We start from the raw sequence: 6,725 nt of genomic DNA on the forward strand, positions 1-6,725 counted from the left end.
GTGTCCAAGAATTCCACTCAATTCTAACACTCCACCCTGAGATAGCATCAGATTCCACAGGCTAAGGGCTCAGTCCCCCCAAGATCGCCCCCACTTCAGGGGAGAGTCCAAAGGTAATAACCTTTGGCTCTATATCAGGTTCTTCTTGGCTCTATATCTTCCTCTTGGCTCTATATCAGGTTCCCACGAACCCCCTTTGGGCTCCACTAATTTGCTAGAGCGACTCACAGAACTCAGGAAACCTGTTTACTCACTAGATGACTGGTTTAAGTCAAAAGATATTAAAGGGTACCAGTTGGGGCGCCTGACAGGCTCAGTCAGAAGAGGCTGCCACTCTTGATTTTGGGTTTGTAAGTTCGAGCCCCACACTGGGTGTAGAGATTACTTAAAAACAAAACAAAAACAAAAACAAAAAAGGCGATCCATCAACAGCCACAGGAAGAGATACCTAATGTGAGGTCCCAAACAAAGGCGCTTCTGCCATTGTGGAAGTTGGAGTTCTGCACCAGGCCACATGGAAGCCTTCCGGTTCCCCAACCGGGAAGCTCTCGGAACCCCATCCTTCTGGAGGCTTCACCACCTAGGCACAAATGATGAAAGTGTGGGCTGCTGATGCTTGAATCTGCCTTTAGCTCTTCTCCCCCACCCCCTATGTCATGGCCTGGGACTGCAAGCTCCACCCCTTTATTCGAGGGTGGTTTCCCTGGCAACCGGCCCCCATCCTTAAGTGTTTTCCGAAAAGTCACCTGCTTAACATAAACCCAGCTGTGACGGAAAGGACCTTGTTATGAGTAATAAGAACCCCATTTCACCTTCATGGCTCAGAAGAGCCTTCAGGAATTTATGAGACAACAAGTAGAACACAAGAGGCTCCCCTTGCTCTTATCCCCCCAGGAATTCCAAGGATTTGGGAAGCTGTCAGCAAGGAACTGTAGATAAAGATCTAACAAATACGAGAAATATATTTTGGTCATCGGAAAGACTAAATCTCTCTCTTTTTTTTTTTTTAAGATTTTATTTATTTGACAGTCAGAGATCACAAGTAGGCAGAGAGGCAGGCAGAGAGAGAGGGGGAAGCAGGCTCCCCGCCCAGCAGAGAGCCCAATGCTGGGCTCAGTCCCAGTATCCTGAGATCATGACCTGAGCCAAAGGCAGAGGCTTAACCCACTGAGCCCCCCAGGTGCCTCCCAAGTATATCTCTTATCAATCACACACTATCACATGGCCACCTTACCAAAGAGGTTATTTTTTTAAATATATTTTTTTAAGATTTTATTTATTTATTTGACAGACAGAGATCACAAGTAGGCAGAGAGGCAGGCAGAGAGAGATGGGGAAGCAGGCTCCCGGCTGAGCAGAGAGCCCGATGCGATGTGGGGCTCGATCCCAGGATCCTGGGATCATGACCTGAGCGGAAGGCAGAGGCTTTATCCCACTGAGCCACCCAGGCACCCCTCAAAGAGGTTATTATTACAGAGGAGGAAATGGGCTCAGAGAGATTAAGTCACCTACTTGAGGATACTCAGCTAGAGAGAGAGGAACCAAGACACCAAGATGTCCATGCTGACTTTGCCACCATGAGGACGGATGGAAAGGACTGGTGGCAGTGAGCTGCTCCTAGATCTTATCATAGGGCACAGGGGTGTTCAGCGTGGGGAGTGAGGGACATCACCTGCGGGTGCCTGTGGAAGGTAGCCCCCCCACCCCCTCACCCAGCCAGCATCTCACAGCCTCATACGGTTCTCCAGCCAGAGTTTGGAGGCAAAACTTCTTTGCCATCTCTGGGCTTCTGGAGTGTCATGAGCATCAGAAGCACGTCCGGCAATACTGCGACACTCTCCTGCTGAGTGGTGTGGGTGCCTGGCTCTCTGCCTGGGCCTCAGGGTCACTGTGTCTGACCCTAGATGGCCGGATGGGCGCGTCCTTTCCCAGCTGGTCCCCTCCCAGCTGTCTTGATCCTCAGCAAGTGCCCTTAATTCCCACTTCCTTCTGTGGCCACTGCCGGAATGTCAAAGCCACCTCCGGCCAGCCACTGAGGAGTCCCCAGAGCATCTGGCAGAGCCTCTCCCTGGACTCTGCTATTTTGGGGCTCAGTACTGTGGGTGGTGTTTTGGGAGAAGCGGGAAATCCGCTTGTCAGAGTCAGCGGCATGGCAGGGCCACAATGCCCGTTCACCCAGACAGGAGGAGCGCAAGGCGCCGTAGAAAGACGGGAGAGCCCTGTGAGTGTGTGCCGCTTGTCTGCACATGGGGCGGGGTGGGTTGGTGGGTAGCACACAGAACGTAGTTGTGGTTTGTGCGGCCCTGACGTGCGTGTGCGGAACCGGGGCCACACTGTCCTACAGTCTTCCTGCTCCTTACAGGATCATCAGGCCGTGCTGGCCTGTGGCCTGCCTGTGGCCTGTCTGCCTGTGGCTGTGGCCCGTCAGCACTGTGGCCCTGCCACCAGAATTCCACTTCTCTGCCCTTGGTTTTACCCCAGCCACTGGGGCCTCGTTAACAAAACAAAAGCAAAATGAAAATGGCAAGATTTGGTGGCAAGAGGGAACACTGACTTCAAATGAGAACTGAAACAAAACAAACACTACATTCATAAAAGCTGACAAATACCGCCCAACATCATAAAACCCAGAAAAAAATCCCTCCATCTTGAGAAGCATGTGGCCAGATGGTGTGCTGCGGCAGGTCAGGCAGGGACCCCTCGGGGCAATGGAGGTGGGGGGAGGGGTCCAGGAAGGGGTGAGGGGCTACCCAGGAAGGGCTGGGCTGCCTTTTCAGCTTCCACATCCTCCCCCATCCCCCCCGTAGCGGGTGGCCACAGGGGAATGGCCGCTTTGGTGCCCTCCCCTCTTCATCCCTGGGCTGTGCTGGGAGGAAGTCCTCTCCTCCACAAGGAATGCAGACATCAGCGCTTCAGACTTTGGCCTGACCACCACCCACCCCACCCCCCGTCCCCCCACCTCCCACCCTCCCCTCCAGATGTGGACACAGCTGTATTTTTCAAGCAGCCAACCGCAAGGACATTCTTTCCTTCTAATTACGATGGCTTCAAATTTCCTAGCCGCAAGGGTCTCATTGTCCTGTCCTCAAATATCAGAAGGTGGCCAGGAGGAGCCGCTTTGACTGGTTGTAGCCCGCCGGCCCTCCCTCATTCCCTCCCTTCCTTCCTTCTCTTCTTCCTTTGAACCATCAAATTGGAAATGAGACGCAGAGCCAGAATGGATGCCTGCCAGCTCTGAGGAAGAGGGTGAAGCAGGATTCAGGGGTAGGGCCTGCGGGCCTTGCTTTCTGCACCCCTGCCCCCACTCGGGATGTCCAACTATGCTGCTGCCCTCTCCGTGTTCACACAGCCAAGGGCCTGTCTGGGACAAGTGTGAGGGTGAAAAGAAGGCCTGTCCTCAGGATGCTCAGTGCAGGGAAGGTCCACAGACACACACACGGGCCTGAAGACGCAACGCCTGTGCAGTGGGCAGGCCAGGGGTTATGATGTCCGCATTTTACAGGTAAGCAGACAGAGACTCAGACAGAGGAGGGAGCTCTTGGAGCTGCAGAAGCCCCACTGGGTGTTGGCTGCAGCCAGGCCTGTGGCTGCCATGCTGTGCTTGGTGACAGCCGGCGGCCACTCTCTCAGCCTGGTGTCCAAGGTCAGCAGGTCTGCCAACCTCTGCCCCCATACCTCCCTGGGAGACTTCTGGGATGGGGCAGAGGTGCCAGTCCAGGTGGGAGGAACAGGAAAAACTGAAAGGAGGAAGGGCCTTTGAGTGGCCTTGAACCAGGAGTTAAAAGCCCACTCTGCAGAACTTCTGGGAAATGGAGGCCCAGAGAGGCTAAGAGGTAGGCCCAAAACGGGTCAGCCCTAAGTCACGTGCCAGGTACCTCAGCCTGGACTAGTAGTGGTCCACGCACCACTCAGTCCCAGTGATGGCCTGGCCTTCTCCTGGCCTGAGCCCTGGAGGAGAGGCCAAGGGGCTCTGGGTCCAAACTGAGCACCGGTTTCAGGGGGAAAGGCGCTAGCTCGGAGGAGCCAGCAACGGCACAACCTGGGATTTGTCGCCCCCTCGTGGCCAGAGCGGGTGGCGGCGGCATCGGGGAAACCTCGGGAACCCAGCAGGGCGGGGCAGGCTGAATGGGGGTCTGGAGGCCCCATCTCTGGTAGCCCCCGCCCCGCCCGCGCCAGAGCTGGGACAACAGGCAGAGGCATTTTCTGGGACAGGTCAGGTGGGAGTAAAGGGCAGCAGAGCCGGCAGGCAAGAGGTGGGTCCCAGGCGCTTCCAAGGGAGTTTTACTGGCTTTTCTGTATTGATTATTATTTTTTAAATTTAAATACAGTTAATTAACATATAATGTAGTATTGGTTTCAGAAGTATAGGCCTGTGGTTCATCAGTCTTATATAACACCCAGAGCTCATTATATCACATGCCCTCCCAATGTCCATCACCCAGTTACCCCCACCCACTACCCCACCCCACCACCACCGCCCCAAGCAACCCTCAATTTGTTTCCTATGATTAAGAGTCTCTTGGGACGCCTGGGTGGCTCAGTTAGTGAAGAGGCTGTCTTTGGCTCATATCATGATCCCAGGGTCCTGGGATCAAGCCTGCTTCTCCCTCTGTTATCTGCTCCCCCTGCTTGTGCGCGCTCTCTTGCTCCCCTCTGGCAAATAAATAAATAAAATCTAAAGAAAAAAAAAAGCCTCTCATGGTTTGTCTCCCTCTCTGGTTTTGTCTTGTTTCATTTTTTCCTCTCTCCTCCTATGATCCCCTGCCTTGTTTCTTAAATTCCACATATAGGTGAGATCATAAGATAATTGTTTTTCTCTCATTGATTTATTTTGCTTAGTATAATACCCTCTAGTTCCATCCACATTGTTGCATGTACTGGTTATTTTTATTTTATTTTAATTTTTTTAAAATTTATTTGACAGAAAGAGACATACCGAGAGAGGGGACACAAGCAGGGGGAGTGGGAGAGGGAGAAGCAGGCTTCCTGCCCAGCAGGGAACCCCATGTGGGGCTCCGACCTTAAACAACTGAGCCACCGAGGTGCCCTGTATTCATTAATTTTAGTGTGAGCATCATTCCTCCCTGCTTCCTGCTGAGTGCCGGGGCAGATCCAGGCCCACTCTGGGCCTGAGTTTCTCTATCTCTAGAGTGAAAGGCTCTAGCTTGTAGGAGGGGGCATGGAGGCGTGGCCTCATACCCAGTTGCACCCAGCTGGAGGCCAGCCCCTGATCTACACTAGCCCCTGGTAAGTGTCTTTTGTGAGTGGCTGGTGGCTGTGGCAGGTTACCCCTCCTCCCCTGCCCCTCACTTCCACCTTCTCAGGAGACCCACTAGGTGAGAATCAGATGCAGAAACCCAAGGGCTGGAAGAGTCAAGTGGTGTTCTTTCTACACTCCCCCCAAAAAGAAAAAAAAAAAATTCCTTACTACTTACAGCCCATTGACGAGTCCTTGACACAGAGTAACGTTCCTTTGGGAGCTCAGCAACCTATACGTTAATACTTTGCTAAGGGCAAAAGGCCCAAACCCCCAGGATCCTCTAAGATCTAAATTCCTTTGGAAACGGCCTTTATCTCTTCTCCTCAAGATATACATTTGCACTGTCCCCCAAGCACATCTGAAGGATCTCATGACTAGGGCTTTACTAGACCATAATAAATTACCTTTTCCTAATGGCCCCTAGCCTCTCAAGGTCCTGGAAACCTTGGTTCCAAATTCTGTACAGACTTAACCCCCTCCTAACTTGAAAGTTTATAATCAGCCACTGGTCACAAGCCCAGTGCAGCTCTTTCTGACCATGGGTCCTGTCCCCGTGATTTAATAAAACCACCTTTTTGCACCCAAGATGCCTCAAGAATTCTTTCTTCACCGCTGGCTCCGAACCCCAATCATTTCTCCACTATCAGTGACTCCTTTGCAAAGGATACTGAAACCTCCCACTAGGCAGTTGCCGAGAGGATTAGCATACAGCCCTGGGGCCACCCACTGCTCACACCTTAACCTTCATACTCAAGATTAAACTCCCAGTTAATGTTTGCTGAGGAGAAACCTCAAGCTTCCTGACAAGGATAGTAATTAAGGGTTGCCTGGACTGCTCAGTCACTGAGCGGCTGCCTTCTGCTCAGGTCATGAACCCAGGGTTCTGGGATTGAGCCCAGAATCAGGATCCCATTCAGCGGGGAGCCTGCTTCTCCTTCTCCCTCTGCCTGCTGCTTTGCCTACTTGTGCTCTCTCTCTTTGTCAAATGAATAAATCCAGTCTTTTTTTTTTTTAAGATTTTATTTATTTACTTGACAGAGAGAGATCACAAGTAGGCACAGAGGCAGGCAGAGAGAGAGAGGAGGAAGCAGGCTCCCTGCCGAGCAGAGAGCCTGATGCGAGACTCGATCTCAGGACCCTGAGATCATGACCTGAGCCGAAGGCAGAGGCTTTAACTCACTGAGCCACCCAGGCACCCAATAAATCCAGTCTTTAAAAAAATAATAAATAAAATCCTCAGGATGCCTGGGTGGCTCAGTGGGTTAAGCCTCTGCCTATGACTCTGGGTTGTGATCCCAGGGTCCTGGGATGGAGTCCCTCAAAGGGCTTCCTTGCTCAGTGGGAAGCCTGCTTCTTCCTCTGCCTGCCACTCCCACTACTTGTGCTCGCTCTGACAAAACAATAAAATCTTTTAAAATAAAAATAAAATTTTTATGAAGGCTTCATAGTCTGTGCAATTTTCTGC

This window comes from Mustela lutreola, chromosome 11, assembly GCF_030435805.1.
Source record: "Mustela lutreola isolate mMusLut2 chromosome 11, mMusLut2.pri, whole genome shotgun sequence".
Taxonomy (NCBI): domain Eukaryota; kingdom Metazoa; phylum Chordata; class Mammalia; order Carnivora; family Mustelidae; genus Mustela; species Mustela lutreola.